This window comes from Lathyrus oleraceus, chromosome 7 (genome assembly GCF_024323335.1).
Source record: "Lathyrus oleraceus cultivar Zhongwan6 chromosome 7, CAAS_Psat_ZW6_1.0, whole genome shotgun sequence".
Taxonomy (NCBI): Eukaryota; Viridiplantae; Streptophyta; class Magnoliopsida; order Fabales; family Fabaceae; genus Lathyrus; species Lathyrus oleraceus.
This window is the reverse complement of record NC_066585.1, coordinates 428,326,043-428,346,061: the sequence shown is the minus strand read 5'-3', so window position 1 is coordinate 428,346,061 and position 20,019 is coordinate 428,326,043. Positions and strand designations below refer to the sequence as shown.

The 20,019-nt window shown below is 42.0% G+C and overlaps 1 non-coding gene across 1 annotated transcript; it reads left to right on the top strand.

Annotated features, from left to right (window-relative positions):
* Positions 1–1,502: 1,502 nt before the first annotated feature.
* LOC127109521 (small nucleolar RNA R71) lies at positions 1,503–1,609 on the top strand. The gene has a single exon (XR_007796798.1). It is a non-coding gene; the product is annotated as a small nucleolar RNA R71 (small nucleolar RNA).
* The last annotated feature ends 18,410 nt before the right edge of the window (positions 1,610–20,019 follow it).

The following is a 20,019-nucleotide window of genomic DNA, read 5'->3' as shown; positions in this document are numbered from 1 at the left end:
CTAGGAGGATTGGTATGTCGTCATCTTCTTTAATGTCCATGACAACAAAATCAGTAGGTATAAACAACTGACCCACCCTAACAGGGACGTCTTCAAGTATGCCTATAGGGTATTTAACGGATCTATCGGCTAATTGAAGCGACATCTTAGTAGGTTGTAATTCTCCTAAGTTTAATCTCTCACAAACTGCTAAAGGCATTAAGCTCACACTAGCTCCTAAGTCTAGAAAAGCTTTTTCGATGACATGATTCCCTAAAATACAAGGAATGGAAAAATTTCCGGGATCTTTATCTTTCTTTGCTAACCTATCTTCGGAAATAGAATTACATTCCACGGGTTTCGGATCTTCAAGTCTACGTTTATTCGTAAGTATGTCTTTGAGAAACTTAGCATAAGAAGGTATTTGGGTGATGGCTTCTGTAAAGGGGATTTCTACGTGAAGTTTTTCTATAACCTTAACGAATTTTTGATATTGATTATCGATTTGGGTTTTCTTTAATCTTTGAGGGTATGGTATTGGTGGTTTGTATGGCGGTGGTGGTACATAGGTTTTATTTTTAGGTTCTTCTCCTTTTTCTTGACTTTCCGGGGTTTCAGGCTTCTCTGGTTCCTTTTCCTCACTCCTCTTAGAAGTTTCAGGCTCACTTAATCTAGGGTTTAAAGGCTCCTTATAAGCGGTTCCACTTCGTAGAGTAATGGCATTAGCTTGCCCTTTCGGGTTTTGTTGAGGTTGTCCAGGGAACTGTCCTCCAGGGGTAGTCTGTGGGGCTTGGTTTAACGCTACCTGAGAGATCTGGGTTTCAAGCATCTTATTATGAGTAATGATTTGATCAACCTTGGTTCCTAACTGGGTAATTAGTTCGTTAACATGGACGCTTTGGTTCATGAACTCTTTGTTTTTCTGTTTTTGAGCAACGATGAAATCTTTTACAATTTCTTCAAAGCTCGGGTTTGGCGGTACAGGTTGCATAGGTTGATTTGTTCTAGGGGCTTGGTAACCTTGTTGTCTCGGAGGTGCGGTATTTTGAATAGGGTTATTATTTTTGTAGGAGAAGTTTGGGTGATTCCTCCATCCAGGGTTATATGTGTTAGAAAATGGGTTCCCTTGGGTATAGTTCACTTGCTCAGTGTTGGTTTCATTTAACAGATTGCATTCGGCGGATTGGTGTCCTTGCGTTCCACATATCTCACAATTCGGCGAAACTGCGGCTACAGTATTCGGAGTTGTACACATATGTTCGACTCTAAGGGCCAACGCGTCCATTTTAGCCTGCATCATGTCTATAGAGCTTAGCTCATGTATTCCTCCTTGGGCTTCCTTCTTTTCCACTGTCGCTCGTTCTACTCCCCATGATTGATGGTTTTGGGCCATATCCTCGATAAGGGCACTAGCTTCAGGGTAAGGTTTATTCATCAGTGCGCCACCAGCGGCAGCGTCGATGGTCATCTTAGTGTTATAATGAAGTCCATTATAGAAGGTTTGGATGATTAGCCAATTCTCTAAGCCATGGTGTGGGCATGCTCTTAATAGTTCTTTATATCTCTCCCAGGCTTCGAACAACGACTCTCCTTGGAGTTGGGTAAATCTAGTTATAAGGTTTCGAAGAAGAGCGGTCTTACTTGGGGGAAAATATCTAGCAAGAAAAACTTTCCTAAGGTCATCCCAAGTTGTTATTGAATTGGGTGGAAGGGAATCTAACCATGATAGAGCTTTATCTCTGAGGGAAAAGGGAAATAATCTTAAGCGTATCGCCTCAGGAGAAGCTCCATTGGTTTTAAAGGTGTCTGCTAACTGAAGAAAGTTTTTTAAATGTTGGTTTGGGTTATCAGTAGCGAGACCTGAGAATTGTCTCTGTTGCACTAATTGCAGCAGGGATGGTTTAAGTTCAAAATTATTGGCTGGGATAACGGGGTTTACTATACTGGAACTAGGTTCCTCGTTTGATGGTTGGGCGAAGTCCTTAAGAGGTCTTCGGTTTTGTTCTTCGGCCATAGCTATCCTATTCCTATGGAAAAATAAACGTGCGCGAGCGTAACGTTCAGGTTCAGCTAGAGGGTCTACTAAACTTCCGGCACTGCGAGTCTTTCGCATTGACCGGTGGGTAACAACCTTAGTCTAAACGGTATAACTACAGGGTAATGAAATTTGACGAAATTGGTCCCCGGCAACGGCGCCAAAAACTTGATGCGTGTTTTTCGCAAGTGTACGAATCACGTCAAAGTAATATAAAAGATTATCGAATCCACAGAGACCAAGTGTCAATCTATCAAACCTGTTGTTATGGTGTGTATCTAAGGCAACTATTTTTAAGGGTTTTAATAAGGGTGCAATGGTAAATAAAATTATAATTTTAAATAATAAATAAAGACAGGCTCGAATGTAATTCACGCAATCAATGATAATCCAGTACTTGTTAGTGGAACTACTTATGGGCAATGTTTTCTCCTTTGAAAAGAACTAATTTAACAGGAACTGTCGCTTTCGCGTATTCAGAACCGAGTTGTACTCTCTAATCAACCCCTCCTATTGTCACGGATAAAAAGGTGCGTACTGCGTTAGAGTAGTAAACCTATTTTTAAGAAATATAGTATCTTAACTAAGTTGAAAAGTATTTTAACCTGGACTTCTTAGCAAAAAGAGGTTCTTACGAACTAGAGTTTAAACTTCCTAACGCGTCCGAAAATCGTTTTAAAATCTCTTTTCTTTTTAATCTAAAATCTCCTAATAAACTAGACAAAGCGCTTTTGGCTGTTTTTGAAATAGTTAAAAACAATTACTTGAATTGAAAGATAAAATAGCCCTTAGGTGTTTCCACGAACAATTATACTGATTACTGGTTTAATTACGATCCTTACATTCTAACCTTTATAGAATTAGTTAGACATGATAAAGTAAATATTCTTTTTATAGTTTTTCATAAAAGTAATTTAAAGCGAGTGCGGATAATAAACAAAGTAAAGTGCGAGTGCAGGAAATAAACAACGTAAATGTGCGAGTGCAGGAAATAAACAACGTAAATGTGCGAGTGCAGGAAATAAACAACGTAAATGTGCGAGTGCAGGAAATAAACAACGTAAAGTGCGAGTGCAGGAAATAAACAACGTAAATGTGCGAGTGCAGGAAATAAATAAAAGTAAAATACGAACTTGAATTAAAATGGCGGCAGGATTAACTTCCTCCAGAGTGCTCCAAAAACTCGAACCACAGACAGATTACAGACTCGATCACTCGATTGCAGAGGCACCCCGATGTGGAATGGCAACTGCTTTATAACTGATATATGCCTAGAGAATTCTAATTCTGGATGAAGAAAAACGAAAATCTAAGGTCCTATTTATAGTAAAAACTGAAAGCATGAAATGACAGGGACGCCCCTCCACTAAAAAGTGGAGGTTACTGATTTTGGCCTTGTGGCGCCCGCCACAGGCCTATGGCGCCCGCCATGGTCCCTACAGGGGATGATGGAGTGGGGATCGTGGGTCTTGACGGTTGAGTAGTGGTCTTGAGACGTGGCCACGTCATGGCTAACCCCATGGCGCCCGCCACGGTGGGTGCCGTAAGTGCAAAACGCTGAATTTCTAGGTTTTCGCCCGTTTTCACTCCTTTTTCGCTCCTTTTCCCGATTCAAGCTCCGATTATTATAAAAACCTGAAAACATAAGAAAACAAAGAAATAACAAAGCAAAACAACAATAAAAGCTAAGAATGCATGCGAAATCGGAGTCAGAAATACGGTGAATTTTAGTGTGATCATCTGGATACCAGAAAATTGGCCTGAATGCCACTTCGGTCTGAATACCGGAAACTTTCATGCATGTCAGCGTCGGCAGAAATAGGGAAAATGATAATTGAGGCGGCACGTGGGCCAATGACCTATACTGGGGATAATAAGTCATGAACAACCTTCAGTCTGAGTATACCGAGAATGTTTTATGCTTCACATGCGTATGTTTGAATTTTTCGATGGCGTAATGCTCCATGAAAATGGAAATGCTACGCGATTTGGGAGGATGCAATGCAATATGATTCTAGATGCAAGGGATGCGAAATGTTAGGGAGAATGCCAAGCCGAGGCAAGGAATTCTACCGGGGAAATGATAGCAATCTTCTGGACCCGGGCAATGTTGTTGGAGGTACACAACATAATAAATTATAGGGGGAAATGACCGGCCACGCGGTGTTCTGACAATAACAAAATACCGAGACTCTGAATGAGGAGAGAATGGCACTGAAAGCTTGTTGCTGAGGAAAACGACAGTGGTTTTGGTAACCATAATCTGCGAGAGAGACGACTCAGTAGGGGAAGCAAACACCGATACGGTACCGAGATTCTGCTTCAAGAAAAGAGACCACGGATCTAGCTTCGAGATCATCGATTTGGCATTGAGCTCTGAGGTGCAGTCGCTTCCGCTGGGAAAATACAGTCCGACACTGTCAACTCCGCTGGGGATATATAGTCTGGCCTTGTCAAATCTACTGGGGAGTGTATAGTCTGAAGCACATGCTTGAGGGAGTACAGTAGTGAGAAACTACTGGGGATTGAAGAATCCAATGCTTGGACCAACTCTGTAGGGATAAGATACCAAACTCCAACTGTTGAAGTAAAACATCCGCGATCGTCAGCTGGGTACCTTAAGGAAATGCCCCGAGTGTACCTGTTCTGAATAGACGATCCAAAGCACTTGAAATTTACAGCAATTTTAAATGTTTATTAAGCATATACCTGTAAAGCTCTTATGTTTCATGATGCAATGTTAATAAAAATTCGGACGTCATTTTTGCAAACAAAATAGTAAAATGAAAATGAACATAACGATATACTGAATAACATGATTTTATTGATTGAATGGCCTCTGAATAGGCATTTACATCAGGAAGCAATCCCCGGAAAGAGGTAATCGCACAAAAGATAAAAAACAGAAATTAATTTAATGGCAATGTGAAATGGATTTCTATCGGGTTCCAACTCTGCTATGACTCGCTCGTCTTCAAGATCCTCCAGATGATCGGCTTTCTAAAAAGGGTGATTGGACTGTTTCCTATCCTTTGAAAGTTTCCAGTTATCGACACAAGATGAGATTCAGAACCACTCAGAACGCAGTTATTCGCTTAATCCCTAACTTTTGCCTGGATCGCCCTTTCGGGTTTTCAATCCACCGAGATACCCATTTTTGCCTAAGTTGCCTTTTCAGGTTTTCAACTTACCGGGTGTACAATCTTTTCATTTTTAATCCCTAACTTTTGCCCGAACCTTTTTTCATTTTCTTGGTTCGTCGGGATGCCCATTTTTGCCTGAACTATTCTTTTTATTGTCCAGCGGGTCTATTTTATGCGAAGTATTTTTTAACTGCGTCTCAGTTCATAGGGGAAGTGAAGTCTTCACCATCCATAGTTGCAAGCATTAAGGCTCCGCCATCAAAAATCTTGGTGACAATATATGGTCCATCGTAATTAGGAGTCCACTTGCCCCTGTGATCTGTCTGAGGAGGAAAGATCCTTTTCAACACTAAATTTCCAACTTGGAAGCATCGAGGATGCACTTTCTGATTAAAGGCTCTCTTCATCCGACTCTGATACAACTGCCCATGACAAATGGCTGCCATTCGCTTCTCTTCGATAAGACTCAACTCATTGAACCTTGTTCGAATCCATTCAGCTTCGTCTAACTTGACATCCAACAGGACTCTTAGAGAAGGAATCTCCACTTCAACAGGTAGGACTGCTTCCATACCATACACAAGGGAGTAAGGGGTTTCCCCGGTCGATGTACGTACTGAAGTACGGTTCCCATGCAAGGCGAAGGGTAGCTTCTCATGCCAATCTTTGTACGTAACGACCATCTTCTGCACAATCTTCTTTATGTTCTTATTTGCTGCCTCAACAACACCATTCATCTTAGGCCGATAAGGGGAAGAATTGTGATGTTGAATGTTGAAGTTCTGGCACAACTCCTTCATCATTTTGTTATTGAGATTAGAACCATTATCAGTAATGATTCTTTCGGGAATCCCATAACAACAAATGATTTCTTTCTTAATGAATCGGGCAACCACATGTCTGGTGACCTTCGCAAATGACGCTGCTTCGACCCACTTGGTGAAATAGTCGATGGTAACAAGGATGAAGCGATGCCCATTGGAGGAAGTCGACTCAATCTTTCCAATCATATCAATGCCCCACATAGCAAACGGCCACGGCGAAGACATCACATTCAGAGGATTTGGCAGCACATACACCTTATCGGCATAAATCTGGCATTTATGACACTTTCGAGCATATTTGAAACAATCAGATTCCATGGTCATCCAGTAATAACCCGCTCTCAACAATTTCTTAGCCATTGCATGTCCGCCGGCATGAGTACCGAAGGAGCCTTCATGAACTTATTGCATTAACATGTCTGCTTCGTGTCTATCCACGCATCTGAGCAAAATCATGTCGAAGTTCCTCTTATACAGCACATCGTCTTTGTTCAAGAAGAAACTGCCTGCCAATCTTCTCAAAGTATTTCTATCATTGTTGGATGCCCCTGTAGGGTACTCTTGATTCTTCAGAAAGCACTTAATGTCGTGATACCAAGGCCTGTCATCAATTACCAGCTCAGCAACAAACACATACGCGGCCCTATCAAGGCGCATAACATCGATCCTGGGAGCATAGTTCCACCGAATCACCTTGATCAGGGAGGATAGAGTAGCAAGAGCATCTGCCATCTGGTTCTCATCACGAGGTATGTGGTACAACTTTAGTGTTGTGAAGAAAGTCAACAGTCTTCTCGTGTAATCTCTGTAAGGGACCAGATTGGGCTGAAGAGTGTTCCAATCACCATTCAATTGATTGATCACTAGAGTTAAATCTCCGAAGATGTCCAAAGTCTTGATTCTCAAATCAATGGCTTGCTCAATACCCAAAATGCAGGCCTCATACTCAGCTTCATTATTGGTGCACTCAAAAGTCAGACGAGCGGTGAAAGGTATGTGGGCACCTTTCGGAGTGGTAATGACAACACCAATTCCACTTCCTTTAGCATTGACGACCCCATCAAATGTTAAAATCCACTTTTCATCTGGATCAGGTCCCTCCTTAACCACTGGCTCTTCACAGTCTTTCATCTTGAGGAACATGATGTCTTCATCCGGGAAATCAAACTTCATCGGCTCATAGTCTTCAATTGGTTGTTGAGCAAGTTAGTCTTACAGAATACTCCCCTTGATGGCTTTCTGGGATGTATACTGGATGTCGTACTCTGTCAGTACCATTTGCCAACGAGCAACCCTTCCGGTGAGAGCTGGCTTCTCGAATATGTACTTGACTGGATCCATCTTGGAGATCAGTAAGGTTGTATGAGTCAGCATGTATTGTCTCAATCGCTTAGCAGCCCATGCAAGGGCGCAACATGTCTTTTCGAGCATTGAGTATCTCGACTCGCAATCTCTGAATTTTTTACTCAGGTAGTATATGGCATGCTCTTTCCTACCTGTCTCGTTGTGTTGACCGAGAACACAACCCATGGAATTATCGAGTACTGTCAAATACATAATCAGCGGTCTCCCTGGGACTGGAGGCATAAGGATAGGAGGATTCTGCAAATACTCTTTTATCTTCTCAAAAGCCCTTTGACAATCGTCATTCCACCTGATAGCCTGATCTTTTCTCAACAACTTGAAAATTGGCTCATACGTGGCTGTTAGGTGAGAGATGAACCTTGCAATGTAGTTCAACCTTCCTAAGAAACCACGAACTTGCTTTTCTGTTCTTGGCTCAGGCATTTCTTGTATTGCTTTCACCTTGTCAGGATCCACCTCAATCCCTTTTTCGCTAACAATAAAACCCAGCAGTTTTCCATATCTCACCCCGAAAGTGCACTTGTTCGGATTAAGCCTCAGCTTGAATTTCCTCAAACGCTCAAATAGTTTCTGCAGATTCACCAAATGTTCTTCTTCCGTCTGAGATTTGGAAATCATATCATCAACATAAACCTCGATTTCATGATGAATCATATAATGGAAAAGAGTTACCATAGCTCGTTGATATGTTGCCCCAGCGTTTTTCAGACCAAACGGCATCACCTTGTAGCAGAAGGTGCCCCATGGGGTTATGAAAGTTGTCTTCTCCATGTATTCTGGTGCCATCTTAATTTGATTATAGCCAAAGAAGCCATCCATGAAGGATAATACCGAGAACTGAGCCGTATTATCCACCAAAACATCGATGTGAGGTAATGGGAAATCATCTTTAGGACTAGCTCTGTTTAGATCCCGGTAGTCAACACACATCCGTACCTTTCCATCCTTCTTAGGTACGGGGACAATATTTGCATCCCATGGCGGATAATTGGTAACTGCTAGAAACCCTGCATCCAACTGTTTTTGCGCTTCTTCCTTTATCTTGACAGCCATATCTAGTCTTGTTCTTCTGAGCTTCTGCTTGACCGGAGGACAATCCTCTTTGAGAGGCAAACGGTGTACCACGATGTCTATGTTAAGCCCTGGCATGTCCTGATAAGACCAAGCAAAGATGTCAACATACTCTTGCATCAATTCAAATAGCCCCTTCTTCACATCATCTTCCAAAGCAACCCCTATCTTGATTTCTCTCTTGACGTCCTCGGTGCCGAGATTAATCACTTCAATAGACTCTTGATGCGGTTGAATGACCCTTTCCTCCTGTTTTAACAACCTGGCAAGTTCTTCAAGGAGTTCACAGTCTTCGTCACCTTCTTCTTTAGCTTGAAAGATTGGATTTTCAAAGTCGAAGCGAGCCATAGCATAACCATTATCAATAGGATCCGGTGATGTGCATCTGCATGAGTGATGGTATGTGCTTATGAGTGTGAAAAAGTGAAAAGTAAACAAAACATTTCCAAAATGTATTTTTTTTTATTTTTGAAAACTGCAAAAATAGAAAGACAGTGAACAAAATATTTGAATGCAAAAAGACGTCCTTCATTTATGATAAACAATGTAGGTATTCACATAGATGAGCCCTACAATGAGTCATTACACTCTGGGCGGAACGTAAGACTTGGACATGCATGAACAAACAAAGAAAATTACTCTTCAAGAAGAGTGACTTGAATAATCTCCTCAGAAGACCAATTATTGATGACTTCACTCGGGACCCTCGGACGCACCCAGTTGTCGATGTCGCAATCACTATCTCCTTCTTCTTCGTTGATTGCAGAGATCTGGCCATACTGAATAATGCCAACACTGGAGAAAGTAATCGGCCCCTGACGAGTCTGAGGCGCTGAAGTTGTAGAAGTCAGAGCTGGCTGATACCCAATCCCGAACTTATCTTCTTTCATCGGTAACTCCAACAGACGTCCCCAACCGGGGGCAACACCTGAATCCACAACGGCCTGTGCCTGCTTGAAGGATGAGATAGAGGCACCTGCTTTGACCTCTTCCATCGGAGTTGCGTCCTTGATCTGAACTGCCTCAAAGGCCTGACACAGGGTCTCATGAATCTCTCCCTCCACCTCTACATACTTGAATGTAGACAAGTTACTGACCAGAATGTCCTCCTCACCACAAACAGTGATAATCCGTCCGTTGACAGGGAATTTGATCTTCTGATGCAAAGTCGAGGAGACTTCCCCAACGTTATGAATCCAAGGATGACCCAAGAGGCAACTATACGAGGGACTGATATCCATCACATAGAAGATGATGTTGAAGGTTTGCGATCCAATCAAAATTTGCAATTCCACCTCTCCGAACACCGACCTCTTAGAGCCATCGAAGGCTCTCACCACGAGATCAGAAGGCTTCAAGACCAAACCTTCTATTTCTAACCTTGACAGGGCTCACTTGGGTAGCACATTGAGAGAGGAGCCTGGATCCACCAGAACATGTGATAACACAGTGTCTTTGCATTCCATCGAGATATGCAAAGCCTTGTTATGATTGCGTCCAGCTGGTGTTAAGTCAGAATCAGTAAAACCCAACCCGTTGCTTGCATGAACATTTGCAACGATCCCTTCTAGTTGGTTCAATGAGATCTCCTGAGGCACATATGCAGCATTTAGGACCTTCAGAAGTGCCTCCCTATGTGCCTCCGAACACAACAGGAGTGAGAGAATAGATATCTTAGACGGCGTCTGAATCAGCTGATCAACTACCTTGTAGTCGCTTTTCTTTATAATTCTCAGAAGCTCGTCCATATCCTTCGTGAAAGTAGGCTCAGAGCCAGCCTGTGGTGCAGAGGTACCCTCATTCACAGCTTGCTTGCCTTTGGCCTTCGCCGCGGCATCAACACTATCAGCTTGGGTGGCGGGTGGTGAGAACAGTCTACCACTCCTGGTGAATCGCCCGATTCCACAAACATTGTCCACTGCGAGATCTTTTATTCCAACTTCAGATTCAGACTTCTGATCCTGCGCCTCTTCTAATTTCAATGGCTGTTCCACTCCATGATCATGCGTGTATACACTCCCCCCATAATGCCAAGGAATGGCCATTTCGCTGGTGAAAGGTAAAGGACCAGGGGTCGTGATGGTCATAGTGGATGGTCGCACTGGTGGCACCGGTTGCGCTTCTGGCACACTGATCTGAGCAGTTGGGTAGAAAATGATGATAGTAGCAACATCACAGTCATACTTAGAAATCTTATTCATTGAAACATAAGCATCCGAAACATCGGAATCAAGTTCAACACTTACATCAGAATTAAACACATTGTTTGGGATATCAGCAACAACATTTGAAAAATTAAATACATCATTATGAATTACAGAATCAGCAGGAACAACATCTGTGAATTCTTCAACGGCATCTTCAGACACCTCTTCAGCAACCCCTTCAACGGACTCTTGGGCAGACAAGTCTTCTGGCCCCATAGTTGACTTTTCCCAAACTGTTTGATTCCCGATTCCATTGATTAATTGAAGCACCTCTGGCTCAAATAAAGAGTTGATTTTTTGTATGTAGACCCTTGTGGACATATGGAGGGCCATGGAAAAGAGTTTTACCCAAGGAATCAGAAATAAACCGATTTAATACCAAACCCTAGTTTTAGGGCAAAATGATCAAGAACTCATTGCACTGATTGCCAATGGATCTTTTTGAGATAATTGTGAATCTTCCTAGGCCAGGACGCCTCTCTAATCATGATACTGATAAGCTCCTTCACTTCCAACCAAACATTGCCTGTTGCAGATAGACATGAAACCCTAATCTCCTGATTAAATCCAGATGCACACTCTGGGAGCTCTGAATCCTCCATTGATGAACTGTAGACCACCATAAGATACCTGGACCACCTTGAGACTTGTATATTTGGAGAATGAAGTTCAATTCTCAGTCTTGCTTTGTGTGGGCTCCTTTTGTTAAGGAGTGATCAATCAAACCCTGATTTCCATGTCACTAATGCAGTATGCAATGAGTATGACCTAGTATGATGCTAATGAAATATGAAACAATCCCATGCTCTAGGAAAAAAATGAAAGGGTAAATTTTGGGGTATTACAGCTGCCCCTATTCAATCCACTAGAGACCCGAAAGGAAGATAGCAACGACTTTCTCACTTTCGAGGTATCAAGGGATTGAATACAATAAAAACCCGGAAATTTACACTGAAGTGAAGTGAATTAATAATGCCTGTCAGAATCGGCAAAGAGGTGGTTTTGAAAAAAGAAATTCGTTTGGTACGGTGAGAGTCGGTCTGAACACCGACAATGAATGTTAGCCTGAATACCAAAATAAATGGTAATACAGAGATAACCCTGGCCTGAATGCCGCTCATCAGTCTAAATATTGGAAATAACTTCGATCTGAGCATCGAAAGATACTAGATTATCAAACATCGCTCTGAACACCGGGAAACTGGCCTGAATGCCACTTCAGTCTGAATACCGGAAAAACTGGCCTGAATGCCACTTCAGTCTGAATACCGAAAAACTGGCCTAAGTGCCACTTCGGTCTGAATACCGGAAAACACTGGCCTGAATGCCACTAGTTACATCGACCTGATCGTCGGAAACTTCTTCGATCTGAACATCGGAAAACTGACCTGAATGCCAGTTCGGTTTGAATACCGGAAAACGGGCCTGAGTGCCACTTCGGTCTGAATATCGGAAAACACTGGCCTGAATGCCACAAGTTGCGTCGACCTGATCGTCGGAAACTTCTTCGATCTGAACATCGGAAAACTGGCCTGAATGCCACTTCGGTCTGAATACCGAAAAACTGGCCTGGATGCCACAAGTTGCATCGACCTGATCGTCGGAAACTTCTTCGATCTGAACATCGGAAAACTGGCCTGAATGCCACTTTGGTCTGAATACCGGAAACTGGTCGGAATGCCATAAGTTGCATCAACCTGAACGTCGGAAACTTCTTCGATCTGAATATCGGGAGACTGGCCTGAATGCAACTTCGGTCAGAATACCGGAAAACTTGGCCTGAATGCCACTTCAGTTTGGATACTGGAAAATTGGCCTGAATGCCACTTCGGTCTGAATAGCAGAAACTTTCATGCCTGTCAGCGTCGGCAGAAATAGGGAAAATGATAATTGAGGCGGCACATGGGCCAATGACCTATGCTGGGGATAATAAGTCATGAACAACCTTCAGTCTGAGTATTGGAAACAACTTTCTGGCTTATCACTTGGGATACCGAGAATGTTTTATGCTTCACATGCGTATGTTTGAATTTTTCGATGGCGTAATACTCCATGAAAATGGAAATGCTACGCGATTTGGGAGGATGCAATGCAACATGATTCTACATACAAGGGATGCGAAATGCTGAGGAGAATGCCAAGCCGAGGCAAGGAATTCTGCCGGGGAAATGATAACAATTTTCTGGACCCAGGCAATGTTGTTGGAGGTACACAACATAATAAACTCTGTGGGGAAATGACCGGCCACGCGGTGTTCTGACAATAACAAAATACCGAGACTCTGACTGAAGAGAGAATGGCACTGAAAGCTTGCTGCTGAGGAAAACGACAGTTGTTCTGGTAACCATAATCTGCGAGAGAGACGACTCAGCAGGGGAAGCAAACACTGATACGGTACTGAGATTCTGCTTCAAGAAAAGAGACCACGGATCTAGCTTCGAGATCATCGATTTGGCATCGAGCTCTGAGGTGCAGCCGCTTCCGCTGGGAAGATACAGTCTGATACTGTCAACTCCGTTGGGGATATATAGTCTTGCACTGTAAACTCTACTGGGGAGTGTATAGTCTGAAGCATATGCTTGGGGGAGTACAGTAGTGAGAAACTGCTGGGGATTGAAGAATCCAATGCTTGGACCAACTCTGCAGGGATAAGATACCAAACTCCAACTGTTGAAGCAAAACATCCGCGATCGTCTGCTGGGTACCTTAAGGAAATGCCCCGAGTGTACCTGTTCTGAATAGACAATCCAAAGCACTTGAAATTTACAGCAATTTTAAATGTTTATTAAGCATATACCTGTAAAGCTCTTATGTTTCATGATGCAATGTTAATAAAAAATTCGGACGTCATTTTTGCAAACAAAATAGTAAAATGAAAATGAACACAACGATATACTGAATAACATGATTTTATTGATTGAATGGCCTCTGAATAGGCATTTACATCAGGAAGCAATCCCTAGAAAGAGGTAATTGATCAGTCACCATTTATGCTAGACAGTCCACTATTTAACCGTAAATAAGTCAGGTAAACTGTGTAAATTGAAGCATTTTTAGTTAGATAGAAGCTCAATTCTATAATATTAAGTGTGTTGTTACTTATGAGTTTCTTGAGGATATTTTACACTTTTTGGTATGTTAGCAGGTAAAAAGCTAGTTTGGAAGCTCAGGAAATCAAATGTAAGATGCGAAATCGAGCCCGAGCAAGAAAACGGAAGAAAAAACCAATTTTTGGAGAACCTGCTGTCCATACGCGTATGGCCTTACATGATACGCGTATGGACCTTCCCAGTACGCGTAGCATACGCAAATGACCAGAGGGATGGAAAATTCAGCCAAAAGACCAGCTTCTGGTGATACGCGTACCAGTCTGGGTGATACGCGTACCAGTCTGGGCAATACGCGTACCAGACTGGGCAATACGCGTATCAGAGGCTGTGTTACGTGCAGTACACGTTTGAGACCAGCCAATACGCGTATGGGACAGCTCAATACGCGTATGGAGCACAAAATCAGGAAAAATCCAACTGAAGAGCTATTAAGAGGCCAGACCACGATTTTCCGGGGGTTGGAGATTTTTTGGAGAAAAAGGACGCGTTTTGAGAGCTGGAGACTCAACGAATATCAAAGGATTCATATGTTCAAGAGTTTTCCGACTATTGAAGATTGATTCCTCACGAAATTCTGTAATGACAACAATATTAATCTTTGTTTTTACTTTTATTATGAGTAGCTAAACCCCCCATTGCTCGGGGGTGACCCTGATTCTGAATGTGACAGATTTGATGTTTATGACAGTATTGCTTATTTCTTCTTTTCCATTAATTTGTTCTTATCGCCGTTCTTTGTGCTTTATTCGTCGGACCAACGAATGATGATTAATATGAATAGTGTAAGCTGGACAACAATTATTCATTGACCTGGATAAGAACTTTGGATAGTAAAAATAACCTAGGACTAGGGATTTTCTATCTGACCGGTAATTCTTGATATGTGAATGCTTGAGTATGAACCTAATTGTTTATGGACACAGTAATTAGGTTACATAATCAAAGGTCTATTACTAAGGACTCAGGAATAGATACCCTTGAGGACCGGAATTAATTTGACAGGAATATTGTCTAAGTCTTCATAAATTATATCTGTTACAGGAAGATTCATTCACCGAACCCTAGCAATCTTCTCTCATTTGTATCTCGTTCAACCTTTTTACTTGTTTTCTTTATTTGAAATTGGTAGGATAATTACTCACCACACAAAAAACCCAAAGGCTTTTGTCTAATTGAAACAATCTATAAACTCTGTATTGTCAAGCAGTCCTTGAGATCGACAAACGGGGAAATTCCCTTTTATTACTACAGTGAGAAAAATAGTACACTTGCTATTTTCCCATCAAGTTTTTGGTGCCGTTGCCGGGGACTGCCAAAGATAGTAGAGTTTATTAATTTGTTTTCAATTAGAATTTTGTTGCTCTGCATCAAAAATTTTATTTATTCTTAATTGTATTTTTATTATTATTATAACTAACTTCTGTCTAATCTGTGTATGCGAGGTAAGGCCTCAGCTGATTTTCATTTTGACGCAGAACCAGAGAGAACATTGCGCAAAAAGCTCAGAGAAGCTAGAAGAAAGAAACTGGCCAACTCTGACACCGAAGAACCGGTCACACCTGTCACACCAGTTTCTGTTCACTCCGAAAAATCTGAGTCAGACACAGATTCACATCCAGACACTGAAAACATGGCTGCAGACCCACCTCCAGCGGAAAGACTTTTAGGTGATTATGGCAGACAGAATAACCCAGCAGTGCGGTTGACCATTGTTAACCAACCTGTTAATGTTGCTCACTTCCAATTACATCCCTCAACTATCCGCCAGTTAGAAAGCAAACCTTTTGCAGGAAAGATCAATGAGGATGCAAACAAGCATCTGCAGAGGTTTCTGACTATGACTACATCATTGAAAATTGATGGGCATTCTGAAGAGGCAAAGAGATTGGTCATGTTCCCTTTCACATTATCTGAGGACGCTGAGGAATGGTTCTATTCACTACCCGCAGGAAGCATTACTACTTGGCAACAAATGGAAACAACATTCTTGAATGAGTATTTTCCTGCTTCTGTGTATATCCGTAAGAGGTATGACATTGTGAATTTCAAACAGAAAGACGGAGAGACACTTGGAGATGCATACAAAAGATTCAAGAGATGTTTAGTTGCATGTCCTACACATAATCTGGATGAAACTGAACAAATGCAGAATTTTGTAAACGGGCTGAAAATGAAAACTAAGCAACTCATTGATACAGCTGCTGGTGGCTCATCTAATTTTTCAACAGCAACCGGTATCAAAAAGATCATCGAAGCTATTGCAGCAAATGAGCATTTGGAATTGTATGACTGTACTGTGAATCAGCCAGAGGGAAAAATTGACTTGAAATTAGCAAATCAGGTAGTGAAAATGGAGGACCAGGTTGCTGCTGAGGTTGAAAGAAGATTGAAAGCTATGAATTTAGGTACCCAGACTGTTGCTCAAGTGCAACCGGTTCCGACCATGATTTGTGAGATTTGTAGTGGACCACACTTTACCATGCATTGTGTTGCAACCGCAGAACAAGTGCAAGCTATAAATTACTTGAGGCAGAATAATCCCTACTCAAATACTTATAATCCGGGGTGGAAAAATCATCCTAATTTCTCTTGGAAAGATCAGCAAGGTAATATTCAGAACCAAGGACCTCCACAACAACAACCACCGTACCAACAGCAACCTTATCAGCAACAGGTACCAAAGAAAGCGGATTGGGAGATTGCTATAGAGAAGATGGCAACTCATAATATGCAATTTCAGGAGGAAACCAGGAATAATCAGAAAAGCACCAATGCATCCATTAAAAATCTGGAGATTCAATTGGGTCAGATAGCACAACAGATAACAAATTCCCAAATACCAGGTGCATTACCTAGTGCAACAGTGACAAATCCGAGGGAGGACAATAATGTGAGTGCGGTAACAACAAGAAGCGGGAAATCTGTTGAAGATCTTAAGAAGAAGGATGAAGAAGAAGATCAACTGCTTGAAGTGGACCTGGAAATCTTAGAAAACAAGACACCAACTGAGGAAGAAAGTGTGACACTGCCGGTGGTGCAAGAAAAGCTACCTGAACCAAAACCCATCATTAAGCTTCCATTCCCACAAAGAAACAAAAAGAAGAAGCAAGATGAGAAAATTTTTCAGAAATTCATGGAGTTGTTCAGGAAACTAGAAATCAATATTCCATTCTTTGAGGCACTCGAGCAGATGCATATCTATGCGAAGTTCATGAAAGACATCATCTCCAAGAAGCGCACCACTGACATTGACCCTGTTATATTAACTGAAACTTATAGTGCTATTTTGCAGGGTATGAAGATTCCAGTAAAGAAGCCAGATAGAGGTTCTGTGACCATCCCGTGTACCATTGGAGATAGGTCTTTTAAAAGGGTGCTGATTGATTTGGGGGCTAGTGTTAGCCTTATGCCCTTGTCTATTTACAGGAAGCTGGGAATTGGAAATGTTCAGGATACCAGAATGACACTTCAATTTGCTGACCACTCAGTGAAGAGACCTTTTGGGGTAGTTGAGGATGTTCTGGTCAAAGTTGATAAATTTGTTTTTCCTGTTGATTTTGTAATTTTGGAAATGCCAGAAGATGAAGAGATACCTCTGATTCTGGGAAGACCTTTCTTAGAAACAGGTAGATGCATGATAGACATTGAGGGAGGTACCTTGACCCTAAAGGTATATGATGAAGAACTCAGAATTGATGTCCGGGAAACTATGAAACATAAAGAGGAGATGTGTACAAACCACTCTGTTGAAGTAATTGATCAAATGGTAACTAGCACAATGCAAAGAAAGTTTCCTGAATTACCATTGGAAAGAGTTCTTAGTCTTCGGTCAGAGAGATTGAAGAGAATGATGATGAAAAAGAAAAAGAAGTGCTTGCCATGCTGGATACACAACCTCTTTGGATGAAATCCAAACCACGTCGGTGGGAGGATCTGAGATCCTCACCAGAATTAGAAAATGAAAAGGTAAGTAAACCAGGTATAAATTTTGAATTAAAACAATTGCCTGTGAATCTTAAATATGTCTTTCTAGGATCTGGAACAAATTATCCTGCTATTATCAGTTCTGAGCTAAATGCCATAGATGAGGAAAAGTTGATACAGGTACTAAAGAAGCATAAAAGTGCTATTGGGTGGACTATTGAGGATTTAAAAGGTATTAGCCCCACAGTGTGCATGCATAAGATACTGATGGAGGATAATCAGAAACCAGTAGTGCAACCACAGAGGAGGTTAAACCCAGCAATGAAAGAAGTGGTAAGGAAATAGGTTGTAAAGTTGTTAGATTCGGGAATGATTTACCCCATTTCTGACAGCTCGTGGGTGAGTCCAGTGCATGTGGTACCCAAGAAAGGAGGAACCACAGTAATTTTAAATGAAAAGAATGAACTGATCCCAACTCGCACAGTGACAGGGTGGCGAGTATGCATCGATTACAGAAGACTGAACACTGCAACAAGAAAGGACCATTTTCCTCTCCCGTTTATTGATCAAATGTTAGAAAGACTTGCAGGTCATGAGTATTATTGCTTTCTGGATGGATATTCGGGATACAACCAAATTGCTGTAGCCCCGGAAGATCAGGAAAAAACTGCATTTACATGTCCTTATGGTATTTTCGCTTACAGACGGATGCCATTTGGGCTGTGCAATGCCCCAGCTACTTTTCAGAGATGTATGACATCTATATTCTCCGACATGCTTGAGAAGTATATGGAGGTGTTTATGGATGATTTCTCTGTGTTTGGTTCTTCTTTTGATAATTGTTTAGCTAACTTGTCTCTTGTTTTGCAAAGATGTCAGGAAACTAACCTTATTCTCAATTGGGAGAAATGTCATTTCATGGTGCAGGAAGGAATTGTGCTAGGACACAAAATTTCCCACAAAGGAATTGAAGTGGATAAAGCCAAAGTGGAGGTGATAGCTAACCTCCCACCTCCTGTGAATGAAAAAGGGATAAGGAGTTTTTTGGGTCATGCAGGTTTTTATCGCAGGTTTATCAGAGACTTCTCAAAAGTCGCAAAACCGTTGACTGATTTGCTAGTCAAAGACAAGCAATTTAATTTTGATAAAAACTGCATGGTAGCTTTCGAAACTTTAAAGAGTAAGTTGATCAGTGCACCTGTTGTAATCGCCCCCGATTGGTCCTTGCCTTTCGAAATAATGTGTGATGCAAGTGACCTTGCTGTGGGGGCTGTCCTAGGACAGAGAAAGGACAAATTATTGCATGTGATTTATTATGCTAGTCATGTCCTTAACCCGGCCCAAATGAATTATGCAACTACCGAAAAGGAGTTGTTGGCCGTGGTTTATGCTTTTGACAAATTTAGATCATATACCGGAAAACACTGGCTTGAATGCCACTAGTTACGTCAACCTGATCGTCGGAAACTTCTTTGATCTGAACATCGGAAAACTGGCCTGAATGCCAGTTCGGTCTGAATACCGGAAAACTGGCCTGCGTGCCACTTCGGTATGAATACCGGAAAACACTGGCCTGAATGCCACAAGTTGCGTCGACCTGATCGTCGGAAACTTCTTCGATCTGAACATCGAAAAACTGGCCTAAATGCCACTTCGATCTGAATACCGGAAAACTGGCCTGGATGCCACAAGTTGCATCGACCTGAACGTCGGAAACTTCTTCGATCTGAACATCGGAAAACTGGCCTGAATGCCACTTCGGTCTGAATACCGGAAACTGGCCTGAATGCCACAAGTAGCATCGACCTGAACGTCGGAAACTTCTTCAATCTGAATATCGGGAAACTGGCCTGAATGCAACTTCAGTCTGAATACCGGAAAACTTGGCCTGAATGCCACTTCGGTCTGGATACCGGAAAATTGGCCTGAATGCCACTTCGGTCTGAATACCGGAAACTTTCATGCATGTCAGCGTCGGCAGAAATAGGGAAAATGATAATTGAGGCGGCACGTGGGCCAATGACCTATACTGGGGATAATAAGTCATGAACAACCTTCAGTCTGAGTATACCGAGAATGTTTTATGCTTCACATGCGTATGTTTGAATTTTTCGATGGCGTAATGCTCCATGAAAATGGAAATGCTACGCGATTTGGGAGGATGCAATGCAATATGATTCTACATGCAAGGGATGCGAAATGTTAGGGAGAATGCCAAGCCGAGGCAAGGAATTCTACCGGGGAAATGATAGCAATCTTCTGGACCCAGGCAATGTTGTTGGAGGTACACAACATAATAAATTATAGGGGGAAATGACCGGCCACGCGGTGTTCTGACAATAACAAAATACCGAGACTCTG